The sequence below is a fragment of the Eumetopias jubatus genome, unplaced genomic scaffold (genome assembly GCF_037043125.1).
Source record: "Eumetopias jubatus isolate StellerSeaLion01/CBP00866 unplaced genomic scaffold, mEumJub1_p1.0 scaffold_10, whole genome shotgun sequence".
In the NCBI taxonomy this organism is placed as follows: Eukaryota; Metazoa; Chordata; class Mammalia; order Carnivora; family Otariidae; genus Eumetopias; species Eumetopias jubatus.
Window position 1 is genome coordinate 48,848,424 of NW_028274816.1, and position 23,319 is coordinate 48,871,742.

General features: G+C 37.7%; 1 long non-coding RNA gene and 1 pseudogene across 1 annotated transcript in view; both read right to left on the reverse strand.

Annotated features, from left to right (window-relative positions):
• Positions 1 to 23,319, reverse strand: part of LOC148163201 (uncharacterized) — a 71,372-nt gene that overhangs the window by 20,376 nt on the left and 27,677 nt on the right. The gene's annotated exons all lie outside the window — the stretch shown is intronic.
• Positions 297 to 397, reverse strand: LOC114199010 (U6 spliceosomal RNA; annotated as a pseudogene).

Below are 23,319 nucleotides of genomic sequence, written 5' to 3' on the forward strand. Positions count from 1 at the left end.
AGTTAAGGTCTTATTATTGCCAATTTATTGATAGTTAAGGTCTTATTATTGCCAGGTTTTCTGGCTGTTTTGTAGTGCACTTGTTCCTTTCTTCCTCTTTGGCTATCTTCCTTGTGAATTGATGATTATTTGTAGTACTATGCTTTGACTCCCTTCTCTTTATCTTTTCTGTATCTACTATTGATTTTGCTGTTTGGTTACCACAAGGTTTACATAAACCATCTTACAGATATAATAGTCTATTTTATACTGATGAATCAATTTAGAATGCATACAAACTCTACTCTTTTATCCCCATGCATACATTTCATTTTTCGTGTCATCCTTTGCACAGGGCCATGTTAATCTTCTCTGTATCATGCCAATTTTTAAGTATATGTGCTGCCGAAGTGAGCACACACATTTCATTTTTCATGTCACCATTTGCCATTTTTTAATGAGTATACAATAACAAATGATTGTAGCTATGATTATTTTTAATACTCTTGTCCTTTAACTGTTATATTAAAAACAAATGGTTACATATTACAGTATTCAAGTAACAGAATTTGAGTATATACGTACCTTTACTAATGTGTTTTATATTTTCATATTTTTTCATGTTATTAATTAGTGCCATTTTATTTAAGCTTAAGTAACTCCTTGTAGCATTTCTTGTAAGACAGGTGAAGTGGTAGTTTTTTGTTCATCTGGGAAAGTCTCTCTCTTCCATTTCTGAAGCAAAGCTTGGCTGGATAACATTATTAGTTGGCAGCTTATTTCTTTCAGCATCAGAATATATACACCCACTCTTTCCTGGCCTGCAAGGTTAAATCCACTGATAGCCTCATGTGTGTTTCCTTGTAGATGAGGACTTTTTTGTCTTCCTGCTTTAAAATTTTGTCTTTATTGGACAGTTTTATTATAATGCATCTTGGAGAAGATCTCTTTGGGTTAAATCTAGGAACCTATGAGCTTCCTAAACTTGATTGTCCAAATTGTTCCTCAGATTTGGGAAGTTCTCAGTCATTATTTCTCTAAATAAGCTTTCTGTCCCTTTCTCCATCTCTTCTCCTTCCAGGACTCCACAATGTATAAATTGCTTTTCTTCATGGTCTCCCTTAATTCATATAGGCTTTCTTAACCATTTTAATTTTTTTCTTTGTTCTTCTCTAACTAAATAGTTTGAAATGGCCTGTCTTCGAGTTCACAGTTTCTCTCTTTTGGTTGATCAAGTCTACTGCTGATGCTATGTATTTCACTTTTCATTACTTAATTGTATTATTAAGTTCCAGTATTTCTGTTTCATTCTTTTTTTATTTCTAACTCACTGAAGTGTCATTTTGTCTGCATATCATTTTATTAATTTCATTGCATTCTCTATCTGTATTTTCTTGCAGCTTACTCAACCTCCTTGCCATTATTTTGAATTCTCTATCAGGGAAAACATAGATCTCCATTTCTTTAGACTCAGATACTGGAAAATTGTATTCCTTGGAGGGAGGGGTCATGTTTCCTTGATTTTTTTAGAAGATGTATTCAGAAGACTTACATTGCTTGGAGGGGGAGACAAAGGAGTCACTGGAGAGAGTGGTGAGTGGATGGAGGGGGAGCAATGGAAATGTTTGAGAACTGATTGGTATGCTGCTAAATAAAAAGAAATTGTTCTAAATGTTATTCAAAATCCAGATGCATAAAAGAAAATATTGAAGCCACGATGAAAATGGGCACAGTCTTAGAAATAGAGTTAAAAAAAAAAATTCCCTAAAAGAAAAGCCTAAGCCTACATGGCTTCTTTGGTGAGATGTTTTTTGTTTGTTTGTCTTAATAATACCAATCCTTCAGAAACCCCTTCAGAAAATAAAGGACAGAACACTTCTCAATTCATTCAATGAAGCCAGGAATGCCCCAATATTAAAACTAGAAAAAGACATCATAAAAGTTACAGACCAAAATACCCATGAACATAGAGGTACAAATCTTTAAAAAAAAAAAAAGCAAACCAGGAGAGCCTGGCTGGCTCAGTCAGTAGAGTGTGCAACCCTTGATCTCAGGGTAATGAGTGAATTCCAGCTCCATGTTGGACACAGAGGTCACTAAAACAAAAAGCAAACCAGGGGCACCTGGCTGGCTCAGTCAGTGAAGCATGTGACTCTTGACCTTGGTGTCATGAGTGCAAGCCCCAGGTCAGGACAGAATTTACTTAAAAAAAATTGCAAACCAAATTCAGCAACTAACAAAAAAGATTATAAAACATGACCAAAGGTATTTATCCCAAGAATGCAAGATTGGTTTACAGCTAAAAGCCAATTAATACAATATACCTTACTAAAAGAATAAAGAACAAAAATCTCATGATGATGTTTTATCATGAATGATAAAAAAGCACTTGACAAACATTAAAGATTTTTAAAAAAATGCTCAACAATGGAAGATTAGAATTTCCTTATCATGATAAAGAGCATTTACAAAAGATTCTACAGTTAACATTATTCTTAACAGTGAAATATTGAATTCTTTTTCCCTAAGATAAGGAGTAAGACAAAGATTTTTTTTTTAAAGATTTTATTTATTTGAGAGAGAATGAGAGATAGAGAGCACGAGAGGGAAGAGGGTCAGAGGGAGAAGCAGACTCCCCGCTGAGCAGGGAGCCCGATGTGGGACTCAATCCTGGGACTCCAGAATCATGACCTGAGCCGAAGGCAGTCGCTTAACCGACTGAGCCACCCAGGCGCCCCAAGACAAAGATTTTTGATGCTACAATATTCATTTATCTTTTACATTATTTTCGATCCAATGTTAAAAGACAAGATACGAAAGGATTATAAACTGAAACACAAACACACAAATGGTGTTTATTTGCAAATGACATTAACTATGTGTTTAAAACAGGGATTAGAGAACTACAGTCTGCAGTTTGCCTACAAAATACAAAGAGCACGTAAATTTGTAAATACAGTACTACTGATTCACACCCCTGCCCATTAATTTATGTAATATTGCCAATAAATGCTTTCATGTCAGAGTTGAATAACAGGGGGGTAGTGGTGCTGACTCCTGCACAGTCGAAAAGCTGTGTGTAACTATTGACTCCCCCCAAACTAAACTACTAATCACCTACTGTTGACTGGAAGACATACTGATGACAAACAGTTGATTAACATATGTTAATGTTATATGTTATATACTGTATTCTTACAATAAAGTAATCTAGAGAAAAGAAAATGTTATTAAGAAAATCATAAGAGAAAATAAATTTATAGTATTATATTGTATTTATTGGGGGTAAAAAAGGAATGCAAGGGTACCCATGCAGGTTAAAACATTTTGTTTAAGGGTCAACTGTACTTGCAAAAGATACCACATGGCCATAGTCCTGAGATTGTTACCATTTGATCCTTTAAGAAAAAGTCTGACAACTGGATGCAGAAAACACAAAGTGACTTACAAAATATTATAAGGCTATATATTATAAAACTAATAAGCAGGTTTGGGGAGGTCACTGATACAGCTAATACACAAAAGTCAATTCTATTTCTATACACTATAGGCAGACTATGAAAATGAAAACACTAATAAAACACTTTGACTTACAACAGAATGAAAAACAATACACCTAGAAATAAATTTAACAACACAGTATAAGGCACCTGGTGGTTCAGCCGGTTAAGCGTCTGCCTTCGGCTCAGGTCATGATCTTGGGGTCCTGGGATAGAGCCGCACATCAGGCTCCCTGCTCAGTGGGGAGTCTGCTTCTCCTTCTGTCCCTGCCTCCCACTATTGTACTCTTTCTTACTCTCTCAAATAAAATCTTCAAAAAATAGTATAATACCTGTACAATAAAAACCAAAAAAGGATGCTGAGAGAAAATGCAGATGTAAATTAATGGAGAGATAGTAGACTCAATATTGTTAAGAAGGCATTTCTGCCCCTCATTGTTCTACATATTCAACAAAAATTCCTAGTAAAATCCCAGGAGGCTTTCTTGTAGAAAATGACAAAAGAATCCTGAATTTTATGGGGAAATATAAAGAACCTCTAATAGCCAAACACTTTTGAAAGATAATATAGAGAAATTACACTACAAGATTTAAAAATTTATAAACTACGGTAATTCAGACAGTCTGGTATTGGCATAAGGATAGCCATAATCTCAATGAAATAGAAAGTTCAAAAAGAAACCCTTATATTTGTGGTAAACTAATTCTTTTTTTTTTTAAGATTTTATTTATTTGACAGAGATACAGCGAAAGAGAAAACACAAGGAGAGGGAGTTGGAGAGGGAGAAGCAGGCTTCCCGTGGAGCAGAGAACACGATGTGGGACTCCATCCCAGGACCCTGGGATCATGACCTGAGCCGAAGTCAGACACTTAATGACTGAGCCGCCCAGGTGCCCCTATGGTAAAATAATTCTTGACGAAGGTGCCAATAACTCAATGAGAAAAGTCTAGTCTTTTCAACAAATTGTACTGATATATTTAGACAACCACATGCAAAAAGAAAAATAACTAAGATCCATGCCTCACACCATATGTAAAAGTTAATTAAAATGGATCACATACAAAAGTATAAGAGCTAAAACAATAGAAATCCTCTAAGGAAACACAGGACAAAATATTTGTGACTTGGGGTTGACTAAAAATTTCTTAGTTTGACATCAAAAACAAACATTAAATGAAAAAAATTCATAAACTGTACTTCATTATAATTTAAAAACCTTGCTATGCAAAAGATATTTTTAAGAAAATGAAAAGATGTTCCAAATACATTCCAAAATGACTACACTGGGAGAAAATATTTACAAATTAGATATCTGATAAAGGACTTCCATCAAACATATAAAAAACTCTCACAATTTAATACTCAATACTAGGAAGGCAAACAACCCAGTTATAAAAATTTGCAAAAGTTGAATATTTTAACAAAGAAAATTTACCAGTTAACAACTGGTAAGCACATAAAAATATGTTGTAACATCTTTAGTCAAGGACAAACTAAAACCATAGTAAAATACCACTATACAACCCAATAATGGGTATAATGAAAGTAACTGACAATACCAACTTTTGATAAGGATGTACAGAAAATGCAACAGTCCTACATTGTTGGTGAAAATGTAAAATGTTATAGTTACTTTGGAAAACAGTTTGGCAGTTTCTTGAACTATGAAATATAAACCTAGCATACAAACCATCAGTTCCACTCACTATGTATTTCTCCAGTTGAAATAAAGACAAATATCCATAGAAGGATTTGCATGTGAATCATCATAGTTGCATTAATCATAACAGCCCCTACAATGAAAACTGTCCAAATACTTATTAAGTGGGGAATGGATAAACAACATGGGGTAGACCTATATAATGGAATATAATTCAGGAATAAAAAGGAATTACTGATCAGTAATACAACAAAGATTTACCTCAGAAACATTATGCTAAGGAAAAGAAACCAAACAAAAGACTAGACATTACATTATTTCATATATATCAAATTTCTAGAAAAGGGAAATCTACACATATACAATGCACTTCACGTATTGCCTGACTGAGAGTGTGAGCAAGGACTGACTGCAAACAGCACACAGATCTTTTTGGAGGGATAAAAGCATTTTAAAATCCAATTATGGTAATGGTTACACAACTCTTATAAATTTACTAAAAATGATTGAATTGGGGGTGCCTGGGTGGCTCAGTCAGTTAAGCAGCTGCCTTTGGCTCAGGTCATGATCCTGGGTTCCCAGGATCAAGCCCTGCATCAGGCTCCCTGATCAGTGGGGGAGTCTGTTTCTCCCTCTGACCCTCCTCTCCCACCTTGTGTTCTCACTTTCCCTCTCTCTCAAATAAATAAATAAGATCTTTAAAATAAAATAAAATAAGGGGGGAGGAGCAAGATGGTGGAGGAGTAGGAGACCTAAATTTCGCCTGGTCCCAGGAATTCAGCTAGATAGGGATCAAACCATTCTGAACACCTACGAACTCAACAGGAGATCGAAGAAAAGAATAGCAGCGACTCTCTGAACAGAAAAGTGACCACTTTCTGGAAGGTAGGACGTGAGGAGAAGTGAATCCGAGGCCATACACAGGAGGATAGACGGCAGGGGAGGGAGCCTCCATCAGCCAGGTACCGGCAAGTAATAGAACAGCAGAGCACAAAATCGGAACTTTTAGAAGTCGGCTCCGCTGAGGGACATCGCTCCAGCGGCTAAGCGGTGGAGGTGGGGAGTGGGGGGTGGGGGCGGTGGAACCCTTGCTGGGACAGTGTGGTCTCAGGACACTTGGGGTCATGGAAAGACTGGGGGAGCCTGAGTGCGGCAGAGCTTCCAGGTATGGGAGCGGGGAAGCCGGCTGCAGAGACAGAGCTGAGGAGTGGGCTCGCAGCTTGGGGTTGCCATAAACTGTGATCCGTGGTACAGTCGGGCCACTGCACTTTCAGCAGAGACCCAACAAGCGGCAGATCCAGGGAGATTCCCCTTCCTCCCCTGGGAGGAATGGCATGGGAGCGCACTGCAGGGATCTGCTGGGTTTGGATACTCCAAATGGGGTTGTGTGCCAGAGATAGAAACGCTTGGTCACAGGCCGAGTGAGCACAGAGTGCGGCCGGAGACCGGGGAGAGGGGAGTGATTGACTGCTTTTCTTTGGGGGCGCACTGAGGAGTGGGGCCCCAAGTTCTCGGCTCCTCCGGGCCTGAGATTAGGAAGCCACCATTTTCACTCTCGTCCTCCAAAGCTGCATGGAAAGCTTGCAGGGAACAAAAGTGCCAGAGAGCAAACCCGAGCAGATGACTTAGCCCAGACCGGCAAAGACATTTGGGAACCTCAGCAACAGGCCCCTCCCCCAGAAGATCAGCAGGAACAGCCAGCCAAGACCAAGTTTACCAATCAATGAGAACGGCAGAACGCCAGCACTAGGGGAATACAGCACATAGAATTCATGGCTTTTTTCCCCGATTCTTTAGTCCTTCAAAGTTAATTTTTTTAATTTTCTTTTTCTTTTGAATTTTTTTTCCCTTTTTTCAAACATCTTATCAATCCCTTTTTTAAAAATCTTTTTTATTTTTCATTTTTAGAGTCATATTCTATCCCTTTATAAAAGTTAACCTTATTTTTGGTTTATATAAAAGTTGTTCTCTCTTTAAAATTTTGGGATAGTTTCTTCTAGCAGACCAAATTATACCCTAAATCTCTGGTGTATGGCTTTGTTCTAGTCTGCTGCCTGATCACATTCTCTCCCTTTCTTTTTTTTAATTTCTCTTCTTTTGTCTTTCAACCAACTTCTTATCAATTCCTTTTATAAAATCTTTTATACTTTTCATCCTTACAGTCATATTCCATTCCTTCATCGTATTTACCCTTATTTTTGTACATATATAAGCTTTTCTTTCTTTAAAATTTTGGGAGGCAGTTTCCTCTAACGACCAAAATATGCCCAAAATCTAGTGTGTGGCACTGATCTATTCACCAGCCTGATCATATTTGATCATATATTTTTTTTTATCTTTTTCTTTTTCTCTCTTTCTTTACCCTGGTTTCAGGTCTCTTCTGATTTGTTTAGCATATATTTCTCTAGGGTCATTGTTACCCTGTTATCATTTTGTTCTCTAATTTATCTATTCTCCTCTGGGCAAAATGACAAGATGGAAAAAAATCACCTCAACAAAAAGAACAAGAGGCAGTACCGACTGCCAGGGACCTAAACAATACGAACGTTAGTAAGATGTTGGAACTAGAGTTCAGAATAACGATTATAAACATACTAGCTGGGCTTGAAAAAAGCATGTAAGATATTAAAGAAACTCTTTCTGGAGAAATTAAAGAACTAAAATCTAATCAAGTCGAAATCAAAAAGGCTATTAATGAGGTGCAATCAAAAATGGGGGCTCTAACTGCTAGGATAAATGAGGCAGAAGAGAGAATTAGTGATATAGAAGACCAAAAAGAGATAAACAACTACTGGATCATGAGGGCAGCATTAGAGAGATAAGTGATACCATAAGACGAAACAATATTAGAATAATTGGGATCCCAGAAGAAGAAAGAGAGAGAGGGACAGAAGGTATATTGGAGCAAATTATAGCAGAAAACTTTCCTAATTTGGGGAAGGAAACAGGCATCAAAATCCAGGAGGCACAGAGAACCCCCCTCAAAATCAATAAAAATAGGTCAACACCCTGATATCTAATAGTAAAACTTACATGTCTCAGAGACAAAGAGAAAATCCTGAAAGCAGCTCAGGACAAGAGATCTATAACCTACAATGGTAGAAACATTAGATTGGCAATAGACCTATCCACAGAGACCTGGCAGGCCAGAAAGGACTGGCATGATATATTCAGAGCATTAATGAGAAAAATATGCAGCCAAGAATACTATATCCAGCTAGGCTGTCATTGAAAATAGAAGGAGAGATAATAAGCTTCCAGGACAAACAAAAACTAAAGGAATTTGCAAACATGAAACCAGCCCTACAAGAAATACTGAAAGGGGTCCTCTAAGCAAAGAGAGAGCCTAAAAGTAACATAAACCAGAAAGGAACACAGACAATATACAGTAACAGTCACCTTACAGGCAATACAGTGGCACTAAATTCATATCTTTCAATAGTTACCTTAAATGTAAATGGGCTAAATGCCCCAATCAAAAAACACAGGCTATCAGATTGGATAAAAAGCAAGACCCATCGATATGCTGTCTGCAAGAGACTCATTTTAGACCCAAAGACGCCTCCAGATTGAAAGTGAGGGGGTGGAAAACCATTTACCATGCTAATGGACACCAAAAGAAAGCTGGGGTGGCAATCCTTATATCAGACAAATTAGATTTTAAACCAAAGACTATAATAAGAGATGAGGAAGGACACTATATCATATTTAAAGGGTCTATCAAACAAGAAGATCTAACAACTGTAAATATCTATGCCCCTAACATGGGAGCAGCCAATTATATAAGCTAATTAATAACAAAAGCAAAGAAAAACATCAACAACAATACAATAATAGTAAGGGATTTTAACACCCCCCTCACTGAAATGGACGGATCATCTAAGCAAAAGATCAACAAGGAAATAAAGACTTTAAATGACACACTGGACCAAATGGACTTCACAGATATATTCAGAACATTCCATCCCAAAGCAACAGAATACACATTCTTCTCTAGTACCCATGCTCTAGTCCAGAATAGATCACATCTTAGGTCACAAATTGGGTCTCAACCGGTACCAAAAGCTTGGGATCATTCCCTGCATATTTTTGGACCACAATGCTTTGAAACTAGAACTCAATCACAAGAGGAACATCGGAAAGAACTCAAATACATGGAGGCTAAAGAGCATCCTACTAAAGAATGAATGGGTCAACTAGAAAATTAAAGAAGAATTAAAAAAATTCATAGAAACCAATGAAAATGAAAATACAACCGTTCAAAATCTTGGGATGCAGCAAAGGCAGTCCTAAGAAGAAAGTATATAGCAATACAAGATTTCTCAAGAAACAAGAAAGGTCTCAAATACACAACCTAAACCTACACCTAAAGGAGCTGGAGAAAGAACAGCAAATAAAGCCTAAACCCAGCAGGAGAAGAGAAATAATAAAGAGCAGAGCAGAAATCAATGAAATAGAAACCAAAAGAACAGTAGAACAGATCAACGAAACTAGGAGTTGGTTCTTTGAAAGAATTAATAAGACTGATAAACCCTTGGCCAGACTTATCAAAAAGAAAAGAGAAACAACCCAAATAAATAAAATCCTGAATGAAAGAGGAGAGATCACAACTAACACCAAAGAAATACAAATAATTATAAGAACATATTATGAGCAACTATATGCCAGCAAATTAGATAATCTAGAAGAAATGGATGCATTCCTAGAGATGTATAAACTACCAAAACTGAACCAGGAAGAAATAAAAAACCTGAACAGACCTATAACCAAGGAAATTGAAGCAGTAATAAAAAAAAAAATCCCAACAAAGAAGAGCCAAGGGCCAGATGGGGAATTCTCCCAAACATGTAAAGAAGAATTAATACCTATTCTTCTGAAACTGTTCCAAAAAATAGAAATGGAAGGAAAACTTCCAAACTCGTTTTATGAGGCCACCATTACCTTGATCCCCAAACCAGACAAAGACACCATAAAAAAGAATTACAGACCAATATCCCTGATAAACATGGATGCAAAAATTCTCACCAAAATACTAGCCAATAGGATCCAACAGTACATTAAAAGGATTATTCACCACGACCAAGTGGGATTTATTCCTGGGCTGCAAGGTTGGTTCAACATCCGCAAATCAATCAATGTGATACAATACATTAATAAAAGAAAGAACAAGAACAATATGATCCTCTCCATAGATGCAGAAAAAGCATTTGACGAAGTACAGCATCCTTTCTTGAGTAAAACTCTTCAGAGTACAGGGATAGAGGGTACATACCTCAATATCATAAAAGTCATCTATGAAAAACGCACAGCGAATATCATTCTCAATGGGGAAAAACAGAGCTTTCCCCCTAAGGTCAGGAACACGGCAGGGATGTCCACTATCACCACTGCTATTCAACATAGTACTAGACGTCCCAGCCACAGCATCAGACAACAAAAAGAAATAAAAGGCATCCGAATCAGCAAAGAGGAAGTCAAACTCTCATTCTTTGCAGATGATATGATACTTTACGTGGAAAACCCAAAAGACTCCACCCCAAAACTGCTAGAACTCATACAGGAATTCAGTAAAGTGGCAGTATATAAAATCAATGCACAGAGGGGCGCCTGGGTGGCTCAGTCGTTAAGCGTCTGCCTTCGGCTCAGGTCGTGATCCCAGGGTCCTGGGATAGAGCCCCGTGTTGGGCTTCCTGCTCCGCGGGCAGCCGGCTTCTCTGTCTCCCACTCCCCCTGCTTGTATTCCCTCTCTCGCTGTGTCTCTGTCAAATAAATAAAATCTTTAAAAAAAACAAAAGATGCTCAGTAAGGCCAGGAGATGATGCATGAACAGAGTGAGAGTTTCAACAGAGACAAATAAGAAAGTACCAAACAGAAATCACAGAAATGAAGGGGAGCCTGGGTGGTTCAGTTGTTTAAGTGTCTGCCTTTGGCTCAGGTCATGATCCCAGGGTCCTGGGATCAAGCCCCACATCAGGCTCCCTGCTCAGTGAGGAGCCTGCTTCTCCCTCTCCTGCTCCCCCTGCTTGTGCTCCCTCCCTCTCTGTCAAATAAATAAATAAAATCTTAAAAAAAAAAACCCACAGAAATGAAAATAGAATCACAGAACTAAAAAATTTAACACAGAGGTTCAACAGCAGACTAATGAAGTGGGCAGAGGAATTCATACAGCTGACGAAAAGGGGAAAAAATAATAATAAAGATGTGTAAGAGATTTAAGGGATGAAAATCAAGTGGGGACTACAACACCCCCACTTTTGTCAATGCATAGGTAATCAAGACATAAAATGAGTAAGTAAAACACTGAACTTAAGCAACATGTTAAATCAGATAGACTTAACAGTCATAGAATACTCCACACAAAAGTAAAATATTTTTCTGAAGCCCACATAAAACATTCTCCAAGATAAATCATAAAGGGAACAAAAGAAGTCTTGAGAAATTTTAAGAAAACTGAAATCATAGCAAGCATATTCTCCAACCACAATAGTATGAAACTAGAAAACAAGAAATTAGAAATCAATCACAAGAAGAAAACTATAAAATTTACTTATATGTGGGCAGTAAACAATACACTCACAACCAAACAATGGGTCAAAGAAGAAATCAAAAGAGAAATTTAAGGGGCACCTGCCTGGCTCAGTCAATGGAGAATGCAACTCTTGATCTTGGGGTTGTGGATTTGAGCCCCACATTGGGTGTAGAGATTACGTAAAAATAAAATCTTAAAAAAAAAATAAACAAATAAATAAAATCTTTAAAAAGAGAGAAAATTTTAAAAATACTGAGACAAATGAAAATGGAAAAAAAACCCACCAAAACTATAACACCAGTCTAAGAGGGAAGATTATAGCAATAATCACTTAGATTAAGAAACAAAGATTCATTTTTTTAAAAGATTTTATTTATTTGACAGAGATAGGGAGCACAAACACGGGGAGAGGCAGAGGGAGAAGCAGAAGGCAGATGCTTAACAAACTGAGCCACCCAGGCGTCCCAAGAAACAAAGATTTCAGATAGAATTCTGGAGAAGATGGTGGAGTTGGAGGATCCTAAGATCACTTCCTCCCACAGATATACCTAGATAACACCTACATTAATGTAAATAATCTAAAAAATGAACTCAGGACTGGCAGAACAGACTCTCCACAGGTGGATGTAGAGAAGAGGCCACATCAAAAGTAGTAGGAAAGGCAGAGACTTGGTCAGGAACCAAGCTGACCTGCAGACCTGCAGACCTGTCCATGAGAGGGAGGTACACCACAGGCACTGAGAGGGGAGAGGAGCAGATCCCACACCAGGCACTCTAGGCATGGGGGACCTACATTGGGAAGATGAATCCCCATAGCATTTAGCTTTGAAAACCATAGGGAGATAACTTTGCAAGTTCTTACAATGAGTGGGGCTTAACACTGGGAATTTTAAAAATCAATAGCTGGGCTCTGAAAGAAACTGAATCCCCGCCCTAAGAAAAACACTGTAACAAACAGCCATACTGAAATCCAGCATACAAGCAGTGGTGTGTGAGAGGCACCTGGGGTATTTGGAAAGGATTTATTAGTTAATTTCAGAAAGTGTACTGGAAGGGCAGGGATCTTCAGACTTCTCCAGGAACAAAGGAGCTGGTGGGCACCATTTACCGTCTCTGACCCCCAACTTAGATACATGGACACCTGTGGGACCAACGCAAACACTCTCTACCTAGCATGCTAACAGTGCCTTCCCCCGGACTGCTCTCCTGTGGATCCGCCCACTCCAACCTGTCTGTAGCAGGCGTCCATCCAAAGCATTGCCAGAACCTGACACTGTGCAGGCAGCCCAAACAGAAACTAGCACTACTCCAAAGTGACTCTTGCCCTGGGGAGAAAAGCTAACCACAGACACCAGTTCAACTGCAGCCCCAGCAGTGGGCTGGGGGCAGACATCTGGTCTGACTGCAGGCCTTGCCCACCAAAAAAGCTTCTCAGGGATCAACACAGGGAGAGTGCCCTGAATATGGTGCTGCCACAGCTCTGGCAAACGCCTGGTCTGACCCAAGTCAAGCCCAAGGTAGCCCCAAACTGGCCCATTAACACAGAGACCAAACCCTGCTCACAACAGAGCCACTGCAGATGACTAGATTGAAGGCAAACACGGCTGAGCCACAAGAGTAGGGGACACACAACTAAAGTGCCCTTGAACTGAATTCCCCTGAACTTTACTCCCCTGCAGTGCCAGATTCTAGTGAACAGGGGACGTTATATGGCAGGACACTACAGGAGCTCTTCTTCATAAGGCCACAACTTTCAAGGGCAGGAGACATAGCTGACTTTCCTAACACAGAGAAACAAACAAAGAGACAAAATGAGGAGATGGAGGAATATGTCCTAAATGAACGAACATGACAAAACCGTAGTAAGAGAGCTAAATGAAATGGAGATAAGTAAAATACCTAAGAATTCAAAGTGGTGGTCATAAAGATACTAATTAGACTTGAGAAAGGAATGGAGGACCTCAGTGAGACACTTAACAAAGAGAGAAAACATAAAAAAGAACGAATCAGAGATGAAGAACCTAATAACTGATATTAAAAATACACTACATGGAATAAATAGGAGACTAGAGGAAGCAGAAGAGTGGATCAGCAACCTGGAGTAATGGAAACAACAAAGCTGAACAGGAAGAAGAAAAATAATAATAAATAAAAATACACTAAGGGAACTCAGCAACACCATCAGACATAGTAACATTTGCAGTATAGAGATCCCAGAAGGGGAAGAGACAGAGAAAGGAGAAAATTTACTTGAAGAAATAATAGCTAAAAACTTCCTAAATCTGGGAAAGGAAACAAAAATTCAGATCCAGGAGACACAGAGATCCCTCAGCTAAATCAACCCAAGGAGGTCCACACCAAAACACATAATTTAAATGCAAAAAAAGAGTGATAGAGAATTTTAAAAGTAGCAAGAGAAAAGAAAACAGTTACATACAAGGGAAACCTATAAGGCAATGAGCTGATTTTCAACAGAATCTTTGCAGGCCAGAAGGGAATGGCATGATACATTCAAAGTACTAAAAGAAAAAACCTGCAGCCGAAAATACTCCATTCAGCAAGGCTATTATTCAAAATAGAAGGAGAAATAAACTTTCCCAGACAAACAAACCTTAAAGGAATTCATCACCACTAAACCTGCTTTATAAGAAATGTTAGAGAGGAGGACTCTTTGAGCAGAAAGGAAAGACCATCAACAGGAATAAGAAAAGTAGGAAGCACAAAAGCAGTAAAATTAAGTACATCTATGAAAATTAGTCAAGGGATTTACAAAATAAAAGGATGTAAAATATGACACCATATACCTAAAACATGGGGGGGGTGGAGATGAGTAAAAATTTAGTAATTTTAGAATGGGTTCAAACTTAAGTGACTATCAACTTCATATAGACTGCTATATGCAGATGATGTTCTATATAAATCTAATGGTAACCAAAAATCAAAAACTAGTAATAAATATGCAAAAAAAAACCCAAAACCCACCCCACGTAGGAACCCAAGTATATCCCTAACAAAAGCCAGCAAACAGTGAGAGAAGAAACATCAACTACAAAAACAAGTAACAATATCAATACATACATACCTTTCAATAATTACTTTGATTGTAAATGGACTAAACTTTGAATGTAAGTGGACTAAATGCTCTAATCAAAAGACAGAGGGTGATGAAATGAATAAAAACACAAGACCCACCTACACACTGCCTACGAGAGACTCATTTCAGACCTAAAGACACATTCAGATTGAATGTGAAGGGATAAAAAAGCATTTATCCCCAAACAGAATTGAAAAGAAAGCCAGGGTAGCAATACTTATATTGGGCAAAATAAATTCTAAAACAAAGGCTGTAACAACAGGTAAAGAAGGAAACTACACAATCATAAAGGGAATACTCCAATAAGAAGATATAACAATTGTAAGTATTTATGCACCCAACATGGGAGCACATAAACACATAAAGCAGCTAACAACAAACAAAAGGAGTAACCAATAGTGATACAATAATAGTAGGGAACTTTCACACCCCACTTACATCAATGGACAGATCATCTAAACAGAAAATCAACAAGGAAACAGTGTATTTGAATGATACATTGGACCTGATGGCTCTAACATATATTGGGGAACACTACCATCCTAAAATAGCGAAATACAAATTCTTTTCAAGGGCACATGAAACATTCTCTGGAATAGGTTACATGTTAGACCACAAAACAAGTTTCAACAAATTCAAAAAGACTTAAGTCCTGTCATGCATCATTTCTGACCACAACTCTATCAAAACAGAAATCAACCACAGGAAAAAATGTGGACAGAACACAAATACATCGAAGCTAAATAACATGCTAATAAACAATGAATGGGTCAATCAAAAAAATAAAAAAGGAAATTTAAAAAAATACATAGAGACAAAAGAAAATGAAAAAACAGCAGTCCAAAATCCTTAGGATGTAGCAAAAGCTGTGCTAAAAGGAAAGTTCACAGCAAAACCGGCCTATCGCAAGAAGCTAGAAAAAACTCAACCTAACCGTACACCTTTAGAAGCTAGAAAAAGGAAGAATAAACAAAGCCAACAGCCAGTAGAAGGAAGGAAATAATAAAGATTAGAGCAGAAATAAATGAAATAAAAACTAAAAAAACCAATAGAACAGATCAATGAAACCAGGTTCTTTGAAAAGATCAAAAAAACTGATAAACCTTTAGCCAGGCCCATCAAAAGAAAAAGAGAGAGAGGACTCAAACAAAATCAGAAATGAAGAGAGAAAAAACAACCAACACCAACAAAATACAAAGAGGTATAAGAGAATATTATGAAAAATTATATGCCAACAAACTGGACAACCTAGAAGAAATGGATAAACTCCTAGAAACATATAACCTGCCAAAACTGAATCATGAAGAAATAGAAAATTTGAACGGACCAATTACCAGCAATCAAATTAAAAAACTCCCAACAAACAAAAGTCCAGGGCTAGACAGCTGCATAGATGGATTCTACCCAATATTTAAAGAAAATCAATATCTACCTCTTTCAGACTATTCCAAAAAATGGAAGAGGAAGGAAAGCTTACAAATTCATTCTATGAGGCCAACATTACCCTGATACCAAAACCAGATAAAGATACCACAAAAAAAAAGTGAACTATAGGCCAATATCTCTGATTAACATAGAGGCAATAATATATTAGCAAGCCAAATCCAACATACCTTATATTAGCAAGCCAACAACAATATATTGGCAAGCCAAATCCAACACTCATTAAAAAAAAAACTCACCACAAAGTAAGATTTATTCCTGGGCTGCAAGGATGGCTCAATATTTGCAACCAATCAATGTGATACATCACATCAATAAGAGAAAGGATAAAAACCATATGATTGTTTCAATAGATGTAGAAAAAGCATGTGGCAAGAAACAACCATTCATGATAAAAATCCTCAACAAAATAGGTTTAGGGGAAACATACCTCAACACAGTAAAGGCCATATATGAAAAAACCCACAGCTAACATCATACTCAAGGTGAAAAACTGAGAGCTTTTTCCCTAAGATCAGAAATAAGATAAAGATGTCCACTATCACCACTTTTATTCAAGATAATACTGGAGGTCCTAGTCACAACAATCAGACAACAAAAAGAAATAAAAGCCACCCAAATAATTTAAGGAAGAAGCAAAACCTTCACTATTTGCAGATGACATGATACTATATATAGAAAACACTAAAACCTCCACCAAAAAACTACGAGAACTCATAAATGAATTCAGTAATGACACAGGATACAAAATTTTTTTTTAAGATTTATTTATTTATTTTGAAAGAGTGAGAATGAGAGAGAGAGAGAGAGAAAGTACATGAGAGCAGGAAGGTTTAGAGGGAGAAGAAGGCCCCTCGCCGAGCAGGGAGCCTGATGCGGGACTCGATCCAGGGACTCCAGGATCATAACCTGAGCCGAAGGCAGTTGCTTAACCAACTGAGCCACCCAGGCGCCCAGGATACAAAATTAATGTACAGAAATCCATTGTATTTCTATATACTAATTATGAAGTAGCAGAAAGAGAAACGAAGAAAACAATCCCATTTACACTTACACCAAAAATAATAAAATACCTAGGAATAAACTTAACCAGGGTGAAAGGCCTATACTCTGAAAACTACAAAACACTGATGAAAGAAATTGAAGTTGATACAAAAAAAAGGAAAGATATTCCATACTCACAGGTTGGGAGAATAAAAAAATTTTAAAATGTCCATACTACCAAAAGCAGTCTACAGATTTAATGCAATCCTTATCAAAATACCAACAGCATTTTTCACAAAACTAGAACAAATAATCCTAAAATTTGTATGGAACCACAGAAGATCCCAAAATAGCCAAATCCATCTTGAGAAAAAACAATGCTGGAGGCTTTACACTTTCCAATCTCAAACTGTATTACAAAGCTATAGTAATCAAAACAGAATGGTTATTGGGGCACCTGGCTGGTTGGTAGAGCATGTGACTCTTGATCTCAGGATCTGGAGTTCAAGCCCCACATTGGGTGTACAGCTTAATTTTAAAAACAAAACAAAAGACAGAACGGTTACTAGCATAAAAACAGACTCATACACCAACGGAACAGACTAGAGAGTCCAGACATAAACTCATGCATATATACTCAATTAATTAATGATAAAGGAGGCAAAAATATACAGTAGGGAAAAGACAGTCTCTTCAATAGATGGTATTGGGCCACATGCAAAAGAATGAAACTGGACTCTATCTAACACCATGCACAAAAATCAAATAAAAATGGATAAATAATTGAACGTAAGACGTGAAACCATAAAACTCATAAAAGAAAACACAGAGATTAAGCTCCTAGACCTCCTTCCTGATGATTTTTTGGATTTGACATCTAAAGCAAAACTAAACAAGTGAGATTAGATCAAACTAAAAAGTCAACAAAATGAAAAGGTAAACTATGAAATGGGAGAAAGCATTTGCAAATAATATATAAGGGGTTAATATCCAAAATATACAAAGAACTCCTATGACTCAACAGAAAAAAAGATCCAGGGGCGCCTGGGTGGCTCAGTTGGTTAAGCAACTGCCTTCGGCTCAGGTCATGATCCCAGGGTCCTGGGATCAAGCCCCGCATCAGGCTCCCCGCTCCGCGGGAAGCCTGCTTCTCCCTCTCTCACTCCCCCTGCTTGTGTTCCCTCTCTGGCTGTGTCTCTCTCTGTCCAATCAAATAAAATCTTTTAAAAGAAAAAATAAGATGTAATTTGTGATATCAGTAACAAAGATGTCAACCTATAAAGGAGTAGAGCTTTCATCTGCAATTGAAGTTGGTATCAATTTAAAATAGATTGTTATAACTTTAGGATATTATATGTAATCCCCATGGTAACTACAAAGAAAATTCCTATAGAATACACAAAAGGAAATGAGAAGGGAATCAAAACATGTCCTTACAAAAAAATTACCAGAGCAGAAACACATTAGCAGAAAGTTCTGTATGAACAAGTACAGGGGTAGAAAAACCGAAACTGTGGGGCGCCTGGGTGGCTCAGTCGTTAAGGCATCTGCCTTCGGCTCAGGTCATGATCCCGGGGTCCTGGGATCGAGCCCTGCATCAAGCTCCCTGCTTGGCGGGAAGCCTGCTTCTCTCTTTCCTACTCCCCCTGCTTGTGTTCCCTCTCTCGCTGTCTCTCTCTCTGTCAAATAGGAAAAAAAAAAATTCTGGGTGCCTGGGTGGCTCAGTCGTTAAGCGTCTGCCTTCGGCTCAGGTCATGATCCCAAGGTCCTGGGATCAAGTCCCACATCGGGCTCCCTCCTCGGCGGGAAGCCTGCTCTCCCTCTCCCACTCCTGCTGCTTGTGTTCCTGCTCTCGCTGTCTTTGTCTCTGTCAAATAAATAAATAAAATCTTTAAAAAAAATTTCTTTAAAAAGAAAAAAAGATCCAATTAAAAATTTGACAGAGAATCTCAAAAGACATTTTTCCAAAGACATACAAATGACCTACAGGTAGATGAAAAGGTACCCAACGCCACTAATCATCAGAGAAATGCAAATCAAGGCAAATGTAAAACCACAATGAGGTATCACCACATCTACTAGAATAGCTATTACCAAAAAGTCAAGAAATAACAAGTGTTGGTAAGGATGTGGAAAAAGAGGAACGCTTCTGTACTGTTGGTGGGAATGTAAATTGATATAGCCACTATGGAAAATACCAGTTTCCTCAAAGACTTAACAGAACCACCATATGATCCAGCAATTCCAATTCTGGGTATTTATTGAAGGAAATGAAATTACTATCCTGAAAAGATATCTGTACTCCATGTTCACTGCAGCACTATTTAGAATAGCTAAGTCAGGGATATAACCTACACGTCCGTCAATGAATGAATAGATACGGAAATTGTGTGTGTGTGTTTGTGTGAGGGTACATATACACAACAGAATATTCAGCCTTATAAAAGAAGGAAATTTTGCCACTTCCAACAACATGGATGGACCTTGAGAACATTGTGCTAAATGAAGTAAGTCAGAGAAAGACAAATACTGTATTATCTCACTTATCTCTGGAATCTAAAAAAGAAAAGAGCTAAACTCATAGATACAGAGAACAGACTGGTGGTTGCCAGAGGTGGGGAGTAGAGGGGTGGGGGAAACAGTTACAGGTGGTCAAAAGGTACAAGCTCCTAGCTGTAGGATAAATAAGTCTCAGAGATGTAATGGACAGCAAGTTGACTATAGTTAATTATACTGTATTATATATTTGAAAGCATCTAGGAGAGTAGACCTGTATTCAACAGAAAAAAATTTTGTAACGTTGTGATGGATGTTAAGTTATTGTGGCAATCATTTTGCAATATATACATATATCAAATCACTTTATTGTACATCTAAAACTAATACAATGTTATATGTCAACTTAACTGGATAAAAAAATAGGAGAGTTCTCTCCAGAAACCAACTCTGCTGGCACCTTGATCTTAGACTTTCACCTTCCAGAAGCATGAGAAATTAATTTCTGTTAAGTTACCCAGTCTGTAGTATTCTGTTATGACAGCCTGAGAAGACTAATAAACCCATATTTAAAGCCATTTTTATTTTCTCTTCTATGAACTATCTCTATATATTATTTGTTCGATTTCTTTTGGATTATTTTTTCCTTATAGATTTGTGGTACCTCTGTTATCACTTAAAAATTTTTTCGTTCTTTTTCTGTATATATGTTGCACGTAAATTTTCCCACTTCATTATTTGTCTCCTGAGCTTCTAGCATTTCTGAATTTTTGTCATGTAAAACAATTACACTTTTCTCTTATGGATTCTAGGTTTTTTTGTTAGACTTAAAAATGATTTCCACGTCCTGAGGCTATTAAAATTTCTTTCCCATCTTATTTCTCAAACTTTTATGATTTCATCTTTTACATTTAAATCTCTGATCCAATATAGAATGATATGAAATATTAAGGATCTAATTTTCTCCCTCTAAATGGTTGCTCCATTGTATTATAAATCAAGTACTAAAAACCCCATTTTTTTTCACCACTGATTAGAAATGCCAGGTTTATCATATGGATAGTACAACATTCCCTTCTATGTTTGGGTTTGTTTCTAGACTTTTTTTCTTTTAAGATTTTGTTTATTTGAGAGAGAGAAAGACCACAAGTGGGGTGAGGGGCAGGGAGAATCCCAGGATTCCAGGATCATGAGCTGAGCCAAAGGCAGATGCTTAACCAACTGAACCACCCGGGTGCCCCTGTTTCTGGACTTTCTATTTAGTTTCACTGATTCATCTGCTCATTTCCCAGTATCCTTGCCACTATGGTATTTTAATATTGCTACACTATATTTAAATATATGGTAGAACAAGTGTCATGAATTATTCTTTTTGAGAATTTTCCTATTCTACCATATTTGTGTTTTGACATGAACTTCAGAAACAACCTGTCTTTCATAAAATAATTATCAGGTTGGGATATTAAATTTTTACAAATTGGGTGTTTTTTTAAGATTTTGTTTTTTTACTTATTTGAGAGAGAGCACAGGAGTGGGGGGAGAAGAGGGAAAAGGAGAGGGAAAAAATCTCAAGCTGAGCACAGAGCCCAATGTGGGGCTCGATCTCATGACTCTTGAGATTGTGACGTGAACTGAAACCAGGAGTTGGATACTTAACTGAGCCACCCAGGTGCCCCTATAAATTGTTTTTAATCTTTAATTGTTTGAGGCTTTGTATACTATGCTTTTTTTTTTCCTGATTGCTTCCTCTCTATCCAAGTTCTCTTCATAAGATTATGCTCATTTCTTAATGACTTTACTCATTACTATCATATATTTTGTGTCTATTATTCCTGGGGTCTTTTAAGGTTTTTTTTCCCCATTAATCCTCTGTTATAGTTTTCACATATATCCATGTTACATATAACATATATTCATTTTGGTGTGTTTATTTTTATTCCCAACCAACTTAAAGTCTCTTATTGCTTAAAATTGCTTTCAATTTATAAATTGAATGTTGAGGGGTGACTGAGTGGCTCAGCTGGTTAAGCAGCTGCCTTCGGCTCAGGTCATGATCCCAGGGTCCTGGGATCGAGCCCCATGTCTGGCTCCCTGCTCAGCGGAGAGCCTGCTTCTCTCTCTCCTCTGCCTGCCGCTCTGCCCACTTGCACTCTTTCTCTCTCTGCCAAATAAATAAATAAAATCTTTTTAAAAATATAAAGTCTTAAAAAAAATTGAATGTTGAACTAGAATTCATTCTGTATCAGTTTCTCCTAAGCAACCAAAGAAAAAGAAAAATAGGTGCAGCATACGCTGTGTTCCATAATGAGGTTCTGGGCATCTGTAAAAGATTTGAAAAATAAGAACAGGCTATAAACAAATTTTGCCACCCTCAGTTCAACATACCTCAAGGTATTTGGGAAACTGGAGAAATTGGAGAAGATGAGGAAAAAGACTGTTTTTGTAAGGCAGGACTATTTAAGGATAGAGTTGTCAGTGTTTCTCCAGCTCCCTGGGGAAAGAAGGTGGGTTTTTCCTTGTCTCCTCAAACAAAGCATGGGGACCCTTAGGTCCCAGTGCCTCTAAGATCCAAAGTGGAGTGTAGTAAAGGAGTTCTTAGGAAAAATTTCTCTTTTTTCCTGCCATCTGGGGGAAAAAAAGAAATGGGAGCCTAATTCCCACCTGGTGACTAGATGTGAACATGGAGGGATCTGGCCTGGGGCAATCTATCTTGTCCTAGACAAATTCTGGAGGAGCCATTTGACCCATCAGAGAAGGTTAACCACTGTATTCCTGGGGACCTAGGGGTAATGTAAGGATTTATGTGGCCTCTGTGAAGGGGAGGTGCCAGCCTCATGGCTTCCCCTGCAGATAGATATCTTCAGCAAGGTATTTACTCAGAAACCCAGAAAGGCAAGAGACAATAAGAAACAGGGTCAGCTTTGAATATGCACCAACACAGGAGAAAACCAAAAATTGGTTACAACAGTATTAGATAAGAAAGATCTTTCCTGTCTCTTATCTTTCTTCCTTTCCTGTGCCCCTACTTTAGGGACAATCTAGTGTTGGGAAAACATCAGAAGAACACAGAGGGGAAACAGAAACTACACACATTCTCTGTCTTCCATAGGCTTCTTTTTTTTTTTTAATATAGATTTATTTATTTTAGAGAGAGTGTGAGAGAGCAAGCACGTGGAGGAGGAGCATAGGGAGGAGAGAGAAACTCAAGCTGACTCTGTGCTGAGCTAGGTGTCCAATGCAGGGCTCAATCTCACAACCCTGAGATCACGACTTGAGCCGAAACCAAGAATCGGATGCTTAACCCACTGTGCCACCCAGGCGCCCCATAGGCTTCTTTTGTCTTTAAGACTGAGGTGCTACTAAGTTGTGAATGTTATTAATTAAATTAAATAATTAACAGTTGTCATAAATATAGAGGAAACTCAATTTTTTTAAAAAAGTAAGACTGAGCTGTAGGAAGAGAGAAGTTTTAATTTTAAAGAGTTTAGAGTCCTAATCAATACAATGCACTGAGCATTTTATTTGGCAAACTGAGGGTGATCTATCTGGTCCACTAGATTTTTTAACAGTAAAGACTGTAAAAGTACCTGTCAAACATTTCATCCATGGGTAGGGAAAAAATATAACCTCAC